A 13763-nucleotide genomic window follows, 5' to 3' on the forward strand; every position below is an offset into this window, starting at 1 on the left:
AACCTGAATAGACATTTTTCCAAAGAAGATATACAGAGGGCCAATGAGCACATGAAAAAATGCTCAACATCACTAATCAGAGAAATGCAAATCAAAAGCACAGATATCACCTCAGACCTATAAAAATGGATCTCATCAAAAAGTCTACAAATAGGGCGGAGTCAAGATGGCAGATTAGGAGGATGTGGAATTCGCATCTCCACACAACTAGGGTACCTACCAGGCACAAGTGGGTGACCACAGACACCTAAGGGGATGGGAGGAACTTCCAGGGACGGGGTAGGACATGGGGTGCGGGAGGGAGTGATGGGGGAGGAGAAGTGGAGGCGGAAGGGGACTGGTGACCCTGAGGGGTGGCTGGGGGAGGGGAAAGTATCCCGTGCCTGAAGGGGGAAATTGGGGGACCACTGGGAGGGCATAAGATCAAAAGGGAGCATGACTAGGTTTCTCCTACCCATTTGGGCCCCCGGGAGCCTGCTGAGGTCCTGGGCCTGATCCTCTGCCACCAAGGCCCCCTCCAGCCACATGCATCCTGAGACAGTGGGAGGGAGGGAAGGGAGACCAAAAGTAAAGGCCAGACCTATGGGACCAGCACCCCTGGGGGAGGGGAGGAATTCCTACATGCAGCGGGACCCACACACAGTTAGGGGTCCAGCGGGAATCGGGGAAACCAGGGGGTGGGGGGACGGGGAGGAATGGAAGGGAATGTGGCCAGAACTCTTCCTGTCCACTTAGGCACCGAGGAGCCTGTTGGGCTCCTGGGCCTAATCATCTGTCCTCAGAGCCTCCCTCCTGTGAGCAGAGCTCAAGCCCCGCCCCTACACCCCCACCCAGGGCCCTACTTCTACATTCGGAGACCCCTCTGAGACCCCCTCCAACTGAGCTGGGCCTTCACCCCACCCACACACCCTCACCCAGGGCCTTACCTCCACACACTGAAGGCCCCCCATTGGACTTGCTGCCACTCCCCTACCGTGCAGCTCCTAAGCAGAGGCCCCACCTAGGTCCTCTCCCATCCTAACCCAACCCCTGCTTAAAATCCACCCCCATAGGCAAGGCGCTTTTAAAATTTTTTTTTTCCTCTTTTAGATTGGGGTTCTGTTTTACCTTGCTGTTGATTCAATGTTGTCGATTCATTTATATTTTTATTTTTTCTAATAAATCTTTTATTTTTCTAATTTTATTTTATTCTTTATACTTTGCTATGGTGCTGCACTTTTTAGCTTGTTCCTCTACCCCGCTTTTTTTTTCTTTTTTCTGTTGTGGTTTTGTTTTACCTTGTTGCAGTTGTTACAATTATATTTTTATTTTTCCTAATATATTTTTTATCATTCTAATTTTATTTTGTTTTTTATTCTTTGTTATTGTACTGCTCCTTGTTTTCTCTTTTTTTTTGCTGTGCCATGTGGCTTGCGGGATCTTGGTTCCCAGGCGGGACATCAGGCCTGAACTCCGGTGGTGGGATCTCCAAGGCCAAACCGCTGGACTAACAGAGAACCTCAGACCCCAGGGAATATTAATCAGAGTGAGGCCTTGCAGAGATCCTCATCTTGGCACCAAAATCCAACTGCCAACTGCCTGCAAACTCAAGTGCTGGACGCCTCAGGCCAAACAACCAATAAGACAGGAATACAGCCCCATCAAAAAAAATGATAATAATAATGAAAGGACAAAAAAATATGTTACAGACAAAGGAGCAAGGTAAAAACCTACAAGAACAAATAAATGAAGATGAAATAGGCAACCTATCTGAAAAAAAATTCAGAGTAACGAGAGTAAAGATGATCCAAAATCTCGGAAAGAGAATGGAAAAAATACAAGAAACATTTAACAAGGATCTAGAAGAACTAAAGAGCAAACAAACAGTGATGAACAACACAATAAATGAAATTAAAAACACTCTAGAAGGAATCAATAGCAGAATAACTGAGGCAGAAGAACGAATAAGTGACCTGGAAGATAAAATAGTGGAGATAACTACTGCAGAGCAGAATAAAGAAAAAAGACTGAAAAGAATTGAGGACAGTCTCAGAGACCTCTGGGACAACATTAAACATACCAGCATTCAAATTATAGGGGTCCCAAAAGAAGAGAAAAAGAAAGGGACTGAGAAAATATTTGAAGAGATTATAGTTGAAAACTTCCCTAATATGGGAAAGGAAATAGTCAACCAAGTCCAGGAAGCGCAGACAGTCCCATACAGGATAAATCCAAGGAGAAACACGCCAAGACACATATTAATCAAACTATCAAAAATTAAATACAAAGAAAAAATATGAAAAGCAGCAAGGGAAAAACAACAATAACATACAAGGGAATCCCCTTAAGGTTAACAGCTGATCTTTCAGCAGAAACTCTGCAAGCCAGAAGGGACTGGCAGGACATATTTAAAGTGATGAAAGGGAAGAACCTACAACCAAGATTACTCTACCCAGCAAGGATCTCATTCAGATTTGACAGAGAAATTAAAACCTTTACAGACAGGCAAAAGCTAAGAGAATTCAGCACCACCAAACCAGCTTTACAACAAATGCTAAAGGATTTTCTCTAGGCAAGAAAAACAAGAGAAGGAAAAGTCCTACAATAACAAACCCAAAACAATTAAGAAAATGGGAATAGGAACATACATATCGATAATTATCTTAAATGTAAATGGGTCAAATGCTCCCACCAAAAGACACAGACTGGCTGAATGGACATAAAAACAAGACCCATATATATGCAGTCTACAAGAGACCCACTTCAGACCTAGGGACACATACAGGCTGAAAGTGAGGGAATCGAAAAACATATTCCATGCAAATGGAAACCAAAAGAAAGCTGGAGTAGCAGTATTCATATCAGATAAAATAGACTTTAAAATAAAGACCATTACAAAAGATAAGGAAGGACACTACGTAATGATCAAGGGATCAATCCAAGAAGAAAACAACAATTATAAGTATTTATGCACCCAACATAGGAGCACCTCAATACATAAGGGAAATGCTAACAGCCATAAAAGGAGAAATCAACAGTAACACAATAATAGTGGGGGCTGTAACACCCCACTAATACCAATAGACAGATCATCCAGACAGAAAAAAAATAAGGAAACACAAGCTTTAAATGACACAATAGATCAGATACACTTTATTGATACTTTTAGGACATTTCTCCCAAAAGCAGAAGGATACACTTTCTTCTCAAGTACACATGGACCATTCTCCAGAATAGATCACATCTTGGGTCACAAATCAAGCCTTGGAAAATTTGAGAAAACTGAAAATGTATCAAGCATCTTTTCCAACCATAACGCTATGAGATTAGAAATCAATCATAGGAAAAAAAAAAAAAAACAGAAAAAACCACAAATACATGGAGGCTAATCAGTGCACTGCTAAATAACCAAGACCTGTATGCAGAAAACTATAAGACTGATTAAAGAAATTATAAGATGATAGAAACAGATGGAGAGATATACCATGTTCTTGGATTGGAAGAATCAACATTGTGAAAATGACTATACTACCCAAAGCAATCTACAGATTCAATGCGATCTCTATCAAACTATCAATGGCATTTTTCACAGAACTAGAACAAAAAAATTCACAATTTGTATGGAAATACAAAAGACCCTGAATAGCCAAAGCAATCTTGAGAAAGAAAAACGGAGCTGGAGGAATCAGGCGCCCTGAATTAAGACTATACTACAAAGCTACAGTCATCAAGACAGTATGGTACTGGCACAAAAACAGAAATATAGATCATTGGAACAGGATAGAAACCCCAGAGATAAACCCACCCACATATGGTCACCTTATCTTTGACAAAGGAGGCAAGAACACACAATGGAGAAAAGACAGCCTCTTCAGTAAGTGGTGCTTGGAAAAGTGGAAAGCTACATGTAAAAGAATGAAATTAGAACACTCCTTAACACCATACACAAAAATAAAGTCAAAATGGATTAAAGACCTAAATGTAAGGCCAGACCCTATAAAACTCTTAGAGGCAGAACACTCTATGACATAAATTACAGCAAGATCCTTTTTGACCCACCTCCTAGAGTAACAGAAATAAAAACAAAACTAAACAAATAGGACCTAATGAAACTTAAAATCTGTTGCACAGCAAAGGAAACCATAAACAAGATGAAAAGACAGCCCTCAGAATGAGAGAAAATATTTGCAAATGAAGCAACAGACAAAAGATTAACCTCCAAAATATACAAGCAGCTCATGCAGCCCAATATCACAAAAACAAACAACCCCACCCAAAATGGGCGGAAGACTTAAACACACATTTCTCCAAAGAGGGCATACAGATGGCCAACAAATACATGAAAAGATGCTCAACATCATTAATCATTAGATAAATGCAAATCAAAACCACAGGGGCATCCCTGGTGGCACAGTGGTTAAGAATCCTCCTGCCAATGCAGGGGACATGGGTCTGAGCCCTGGTCCGGGAAAATCCCACATGACACGGAGCAACTAAGCCCATGCGCCACAACTACTAAGCCTGCTCTCTAGAGCCTGCAAGCTACAACTACTGAGCCCGCGTGCCACAACTACTGAAGCCGCATGCCTAGAGCCCGTGCACCACAGCAAGAGAAGCCACTGCAAAGAGAAGCCTGCGCACCACAACTAGGAGTAGTCCCTGCTTGCTGCAACTAGAGAAAGCCTGCACACAGCAACAAAGACCCAATGCAGCCAAAAAATAAATAAGTGAATAAATATTTAAAATAAACAAATAAATAAATAAGTCACAATGAGGTATCACCTCACACCGGTTAGAATAGCCATCATCAAAAATCTACAAACAATAAATGCTGGAGAGGGTGTGGGGAAAAGGGAATCCTCTTGCACTCTGGTTGGGAATGCAAATTGATACAGTCACTGTGGAAAATAGTATGGAAGTTCCTTAAAAAACGAAAAATAGAACTACCATACGACCCAGGAATCCCATTACTGGGCATATACCCTGAGAAAACCATATTTCAAAAAGAGTCATATACCACAATGTTCACTGCAGCTCTACTTACAATAGCCAGGACATGGAAGCAACCTAAGTGTCCATCAACAGATGAATGGGTAAAGAAGATATGGCACATATATACAATGGAATATTACTCAGCCATAAAAAGAAATGAAATTGAATTATTTGTAGTGAGGTAGATGGACCTAGAGTCTGTCATACAGAGTAAAGTAACTCAGAAAGAGAAAAACAAATACCATATGCTAGCACATACATATGGAACTTAAAAAAGCAGTACTGATGAACCTAGTGGCAGGGCAGGAATAAAGATGCAGATGTGGAAAATGGACTTGAGGGCACAGGGGGAAAGCGAAGCTGGGATGAAGTGAGAGAGTAGCACTGACATATATACACTACCAAATGTAAAATGGATGGCTACTGGGAAGCTGCTGCACAGCACAGGGAGATCAGCTTGGTGCTTTGTGATGACCTACAGGGGTGGGATAGGGAGGATGGGAGGGTAGCTCAAGAGGGAGAGGATATGGGGATATATGTATACATATCGTTGATTCACTTTGCTGTACAGCAGAAACAAACACAACATTGTAAAGCATTTACTCTCCAAGAAAGGTGTGAAAAAAAAAAGTCTACAAATAACAAATGTTGGCAAGGATGTGGAGAAAAGGAAACCCTAGTACATTATTGGTGGCATTGTACCTTGGTGCAGCCACTATGGAAAACATTATGGAAGTTCCCCCCAAAATAGAACTACCAATTCCAGTACTGGGTATATATCTAAAGAAAATGAAAATAGTAATTTGAAAGGAAACATGAGCCCAACGTTCATAGCAGCATTATTTACAATAGCCAAGATATGGTAGCAACCTGAGTTTCCATAAACATATGGATGGATAAAGAAGATGTGGTATATATCTTATATATATAATGGAATATTACTCAGCCATACAAAAGTGAAACTCTGCCATTTGCAACAATGTGGTGGACCTAGAGAGTATTATGCTTAGTGAAATAAGTCAGACAGAAAAAAAAATACCCTGCTATCACTTATATGTGGAATCTAAAAAATAAAACAAATGAACGCATGTAACAAAGCAGAAACAGACTTCCCATATATAGAGAACAAACTAGTGGTTACCAGTGGGATAAGGAGTGGGGGAGGGGTGAGATAGGGATATGAAATTAAGGGACACAAACTACTACGTATAAAATAAATAGCAACAGGAATATATCGTACAGCACAGGAATTATGGCCGTTATTTTGTCATAACTTTAAATGGAGTGTAATCTATAAAAATCTTGAATCAGTAAGTGGTACACCTGACACTAAAATAATATTGTAAGTTAACCATACTTAATTTAAAAACTTAGCAGGCACGCAAATAAGAAGGGAAATATGAACCATTTTTAGGACAAAATTCAATCGATAAAAATAGATCCAGAAATGAAAAGATGACAGAATTAATAGACAAGGATATTAAAAGAGTTGCTATAAAGATGCTCAATATGTTCAAGAAAAAACATGAGCATGATAAGAAGAGAAATGGAATATGCAAAAAAGAACCAAATCAAAGACTCTAACATAAAGATGCACTGGATGGGACTGACAATAGATTGGATAATGAAGAAGAAAAAAAAGATTAGTGAACTTAACGACACAGCAATTGAAAAATATCCAAAATAAAACAGAAGAAAAAAGACTAAAATATGAACAAAGCTTAAGTGATGTGAGACAATATCAAGTGATGAAACATGTAAGAAAAAGAAAGAGAAATATTTTTTAAAATAATGGCAAAATTTTTCCAAATTTAATTAAAACTGTTAACCCACAGATCACAGAAACTCAACACAACACAAGCAAAATAATCATGAAGAAAATCAGTCCAATTCACATATTAAAATGGCTGAAAACCAGTAATAAAGAGAAAATCTTAAAAACATTCAGTGAAAAAGACATTACATATAGAAGATTGAAAGTATTAATGACAGCAGACTTCCTTTGAGAAACCATGCAAGAAAGAAGACAATGAAATGACATTTTTGAAGTATTAAAACAAACACTTTCAATTAGGAATTCTACACCCAGCAAAAATATATAGGAAGGTTAATTAAAGACTTTTTTACACAAAAAATATATTTAAGAATTTATCACTAGAATTTCTTCAGGCAGAAGGAAAATGATACCTGAAAGAAATATGAATCTGCACAAAAATATGAAGAACACCAGAAATGGTAATATGTGAGTAAACATAAAAAACCATTTTTGCATCTTAAAAATATCTTTGAAAGAGAATTCACTGTTTAAAATAAAATTAATAACAAAATAGTATGGACTTTATAACATATGGAGAAGTAAAATTATGATAATAACATAAAGTATAGGGAGATGGAAGTATATTAGAATAAAGTTCTTAAATAGATGTGTAGTTATATGATACTGTCTGAAGGAAGACTGTTACAAGTTAAAGATGTGTATTATAAACCCTAGGAACAACCACTTAAAAAAGTATAGCCAATAAGACAATAGTAGAAATAAAATGGAATCATAAAACTTATTTAATTAATCCAAAGGAAAGTAGGAAAAAAGGAACAATGAATAGAGACGATAGGAACTGTTTTCTATAATTTCCTACAGAAAAACAAATATAAAGATGATAGATTTGAATACAATCATGTAAATATGTTAATTATAAGTGGTCACAGTACTACTCTAGAGGAAGAAAAAACTTTTTGATTTGCCCAAAATTAGTGTTTTAATAAGAAAGAATACATAAATGACAACTGTAAAGTAAAAGTGCATTGAGGTATGGTGATAACACTGATTTCTCTTGGAATCAAAGATAACCATGATGAGAGAGAGGGGGAATATGGCAGAAGAGTAGGACACAGAGAGAGAGGGGGAATATGGCAGAAGAGTAGGACACAGAGATCACCTTCCTCCCCACGGATACATCAGAAATACATCTACACGTGGAACAACTCCTACAGAACACCTACTGAACTCTGGCAGAAGACCCGGCAGAAGACCTCAGACCTCAGACCTCCCAAAAGGCAAGAAACTCCCCAGGTACCTGGGTAGGGCAACAGAAAAAAGAATAAACAGAGACAAAAGAATAGGGATGGTACCTGCACCAGTGGGAGGGAGCCGTGAAGGAGGAAAGATTTCCACACACTAGAAGCCCCTTCGCGGGCAGAGACTGCAGGTGGCAAAGGTGGGGAGCTTCCGGGCCGCGGAGGAGAGCGTAGCAACAAGGGTGCAGAGGGCAAAGCGGAGAGATTCCCGCACAGAGGATCGGTGCCGACCTGCACTCACCAGCCCGAGAGGCTTGTCTGCTCACCCGCCGGGGCGGGCGGGGCTGGGAGTTGGGGCTCCGGCTTCGGTTGGAGCGCAGGGAGAGGACTGGGGTTGGCGGCGTGAACACAGCCTGCAGGGGGTTAGTGCACCACGGCTGGCCGGGAGGGAGTCCGGGAAAAAGTCTGGACCTGCCCAAGAGGCAAGAGACTCTTTCTTCCCTCTTTGTTTCCTGGTGCGCGAGGAGAGGGGATTAAGAGCGCTGCTTAAAGGAGCTCCAGAGACGGGCGCGAGCCACGGCTAACAGCGTGGACCCCAGAGACGAGCATGAGACGCTAAGGCTGCTGCTGCCGCCACCAAGAAGCCTGTGTGCGAGCACAGGTCACTCTCAACACCTCCCTTCCGGGGAGCCTGTGCAGCCCGCCACTGCCACGGTCCCGTGATCCAGGGACAACTTCCCCGGGAGAACGCACGGCGCGCCTCAGGCTGGTGCAATGTCACGTCGGCCTCTGCCGCCGCAGGCTCGCCCCACACTCCGTGCCCCTCCCTCCCCCCGCCTGAGTGAGCCAGAGCCCCCGAATCAGCGGCTCCTTTATCCCCGTCCTGTCTGAGCGAAGAACAGACGCCCTCCAGCGACCTACACGCAGAGGCAGGGCCAAATCCAAAGCTGAACCCCGGGAGCTGTGCGAACAAAGAAGAGAAAGGGAAATCTCTCCCAGCAGCCTCAGGAGCAGCGGATTAAATCTCCACAATCAACTTGATATACCCTGCATCTGTGGAATACCTGAATAGACAACAAATCTTCCCAAATTGAGGAGGTGGACTTTGAGAGCAAGATTTATTATTTTTTCCCCTTTTCCTCTTTTTGTTGAGTGTGTATGTGTATCCTTCTGTGTAAGATTTTGTCTGTATAGCTTTGCTTTCACCATTTGTCCTAGGGTTCTATCCATCCGTTTTTGTTTTTTTTTTTTTTTACTTAAAAAAAATTTTTTTTCTTAATTATTTTTTTATTTTAATAACTTTATTTTATTTTACCTTACTTTATTTTATTTTATCCCTTTTCTTTCTTTCTTTCTTTCTACTTTTTCTCCCTTTTATTCTGAGCCGTGTGGATGAAAGGCTCTTTGTGCTGTGGCCAGGAGTCAGTGCTGTGCCTCTGAGGTAGGAGAGCCAACTTCAGGACACTGCTCCACAAGAGACCTCCCTGCTCCATGTTATATCATATGGCGAAAATCTCCCAGAGATCTCCATCTCAACACCAACACCCAGCTTCACTCAACGATCAGCAAGCTACAGTGCTGGACACCCTATGCCAAACAACTAGCAAGACAGGAACACAACCCCACCCATTAACAGAGAGGCTGCCTAAAATCAAAATAAGTCCATAGACACCCCAAAACACACCACCAGACGTGGACCTGCCCACCAGAAAGACAAGATCCAGCTTCATCCACCAGAACACAGGCACTAGACCCCTACACCAGGAAGCCTACACAACCCACTGAACCAACTTTAGCCACTGGGGACAGACACCAAAAGCAACGGGAACTATGAACGGGCAGCCTGCAAAAAGAGACCCCAAACACAGTAAGATAAGCAAAATGAGAAGACAGAAAAACACACAGCAGATGAAGGAGCAAGATAAAAACCCACCAGACCTAACAAATGAAGAGGAAATAGGCAGTCTACTTGAAAAAGAATTCAGAATAATGATAGTAAAGATGATCCAAAATCTTGGAAATAGAATAGAGAAAATGCAAGCAGCATTTAACAAGGACCTAGAAGAACTAAAGAGGAAACAAGCAACGATGAACAACACAATAAATGAAATTAAAAATACTCTAGATGGGATCAATAGCAGAATAACTGAGGCAGAAGAACGAATAAGTGACCTGGAAGATAAAGTAGTGGAAATAACTACTGCAGAGCAGAATAAAGAAAAAAGACTGAAAAGAACTGAGGAGAGTCTCAGAGACCTCTGGGACAACGTTAAACATACCAGCATTCAAATTATAGAGGTCCCAAAAGAAGAAGAGAAAAAGAAAGGGACTGAGAAAATATTTGAAGAGATTATAGTTGAAAACTTCCCTAATATGGGAAAGGAAATAGTTAATCAAGTCCAGGAAGCACAGAGAGTCCCATACAGGATAAATCCAAGGAGAAACATGCCAAGACACATATTAATCAAACTGTTAAAAATTAAATACAAAGAAAACATATTAAAAGCAGCAAGGGAATAGCAAAAGGGAATCCCCATAAGTTTAACAGCTGATCTTTCAGCAGAAACTCTGCAAGCCAGAAGGGACTGGCAGGACATATTTAAAGTGATGAAGGAGAAAAACCTACAACCAAGATTACTCTACCCAGCAAGGATCTCATTCAGGTTTCATGGAGAAATTAAAACCTTTACAGAAAAGCAAAAGCTGAGAGAGTTCAGCACCACAAAACCAGCTTTACAACAAATGCTAAAGGATTTTCTCTAGGCAAGAAAAACAAGAGAAGGAAAAGTCCTACAATAACAAACCCAAAACAATTAAGAAAATGGGAATAGGAACATACATATCGATAATTATCTTAAATGTAAATGGGTCAAATGCTCCCACCAAAAGACACAGACTGGCTGAATGGACATAAAAACAAGACCCATATATATGCAGTCTACAAGAGACCCACCTCAGACCTAGAGACACATACAGACTGAAAGTAAGGGGATGGAAAAAGATATTCCATGCAAATGGAAATCAAAAGAAAGCTGGAGTAGCAATTCTCATATCAGAAAAAATAGACTTTAAAATAAAGACTATTAGAAGAGACAAAGAAGGACACTACATAATGATCAAGGGATCAACCCAAGAAGAAGATATAACAATTGTAAATATTTATGCACCCAACATAGGAGCACCACAATACATAAGGCAAATACTAACAGCCATAAAAGAGGAAATTGACAGTAACACATTCATAGTAGGGGACTTTAACACCCCACTTTCACCAATGGACAGATCATCCAAAATGAAAATAACTAAGGAAACACAAGCTTTAAATGATACATTAAACAAGACTTAATTGATATTTATAGGACATTCCACACAAAAACAACAGAATACACTTTTTTCTCAAGTGCACATGGAACATTCTCTAGGATAGATCATATCTTGGGTCACAAATCTAGCCTTGGTAAATTTAAGAGAATTGAAATCATATCAAGTATCTTTTCTGACCACAATGCCATGAGACTAGATATCAATTACAGGAAAAGATCTGTAAAAAATACAAACACATGGAGGCTAAACAACACACCAGTTAATAACAAAGTAATCTCTGAAGAAATCAAAGAGGAAATCAAAAAAATACCTAGAAACAAATGACAATGGAGCCACGATGACCCAAAACCTATGGGATGCAGCAAAAGCAGTTCTAAGAGGGAAGTTTATAACAATACAATCCTACCTTAAGAAACAGGAAACATCTCGAATAAACAACCTAACCTTGCACCTAAAGCAATTAGAGAAAGAAGAACAAAAAAACCCCAAAGTTAGCAGAAGGAAAGAAATCGTAAAGATCAGATCAGAAATAAATGAAAAAGAAATGAAGGAAATGATGGCAAAGATCAATAAAACGAAAAGCTGGTTCTTTGAGAAGATAAACAAAATTGATAAACCATTAGCCAGACTCATCAAGAAAAAAGGGAGAAGACTCAAAACAATAGAATTAGAAATGAAAAAGGAGAAGTAACAACTGACACTGCAGAAATACAAAAGATCATGAGCAATTACTACAAGCAACTCTATGCCAATAAAATGGACAACCTGGAAGAAATGGACAAATTCTAAGAAATGCACAACATGCCAAGACTGAATCAGGAAGAAATAGAAAATACAAACAGACCAATCACAAGCACTGAAATTGAAACTGTGATTAAAAATCGCCCAACAAACAAAAGCCCAGGACCAGACGGCTTCACAGGCAAATTCTATCAAACATTTAGAGAAGAGCTAACACCTATCCTTCTCAAACTCTTCCAAAATATAGCAGAGGGAGGAACACTCCCAAACTCATTCTACGAGACCACCATCACCCTGATACCAAAACCAGACAAGGATGTCACAAAGAAAGGAAACTACAGGCCAATATCAGTCATGAATATAGATGCAAAAATCCTCAACAAAATACTAGCAAACAGAATCCAATAGCACATTAAAAGGATCATACACCATGATCAAGTGGGGTTTACTCCAGGAATGCAAGAATTCTTCAATATACGCAAATCAATCAATGTGATACACCATATTAACAAATTGAAGGAGAAAAACCATATGATCATCTCAATATTTGCAGAAGAAGCTTTCGACAAAATTCAACACCCATTTATGATAAAAACCCTCCAGAAAGTAGGCATTGAGGGAACTTTCCTCAACATAATAAAGGTCATATATGACAAATCCACAGCCAACATCGTCCTCAATGGTGAAAAACTGAAAGCGTTTCCACTAAGATCAGGAACAAGACAAGGTTGCCCACTCTCCACTCTTATTCAACATAGTTTTGGAAGTTTTAGCCACAGCACTCAGAGAAGAAAAGTAAATAAAAGGAATCCAAATCGGAAAAGAAGGAGTAAAGCTGTCACTGTTTGCAGATGACATGATACTATACCTGGAGAATCCTAAAGATGCTACCAGAAAAATACGAGAGCTAATCAGTGATTTTGGTAAAGTAGCAGGATACAAAACTAATGCACAGAAATCTCTGGCATTCCTATACACTAATGATGAAAAATATGAAAGTGAGATCAAGAAAACACTCCCATTTACCATTGCAACAAAAAGAATAAAATATCTAGGAATAAACCTACCTAAGGAGACAAAAGACCTGTATGCAGAAAATTATAAGACACTGATGAAAGAAATTAAAGATGAAACAAACAGATGGAGAGATATACCATGTTCTTGGATTGGAAGAATCAACATTGTGAAAATGACTATACTACCCAAAGCAATCTACAGATTCAATGCAATCCCTATCAAACTACCACTGGCATTTTTCACAGAACTAGAACAAAAAATTTCATAATTTGTATGGGAACACAAAAGACCCCGAATAGCCAAAGCAATCTTGAGAACAAGAAACGGAGCTGGAGGAATCCGCCTCCCTGGCTTCAGACTATACTACAAAGCTACAGTAATCAAGACAATATGGTACTGGCACAAAAACAGAAATATAGATCAATGTAACAGGATAGAAAGCCCAGAGATAAACCCACGTACATATGGTCACCTTATCTTTGATAAAGGAGGCAGGAATGTACGGTGGAGAAAGGACAGCCTCTTCAATAAGTGGTGCTGGGAAAACTGGACAGGTACATGTAAAAGTATGAGATTAGATCACTCCCTAATACCATACACAAAAATAAGCTCAAAATGGATTTAAGACCTAAATGTAAGGCCAGACACTATAAAACTCTTAGAGGAAAACATAGGCAGAGCACTCTATGACATAA

This window comes from Monodon monoceros, unplaced genomic scaffold (genome assembly GCF_005190385.1).
Source record: "Monodon monoceros isolate NGI ecotype Baffin Bay Population unplaced genomic scaffold, NGI_Narwhal_1 Super_Scaffold_21, whole genome shotgun sequence".
NCBI lineage: Eukaryota > Metazoa > Chordata > Mammalia > Artiodactyla > Monodontidae > Monodon > Monodon monoceros.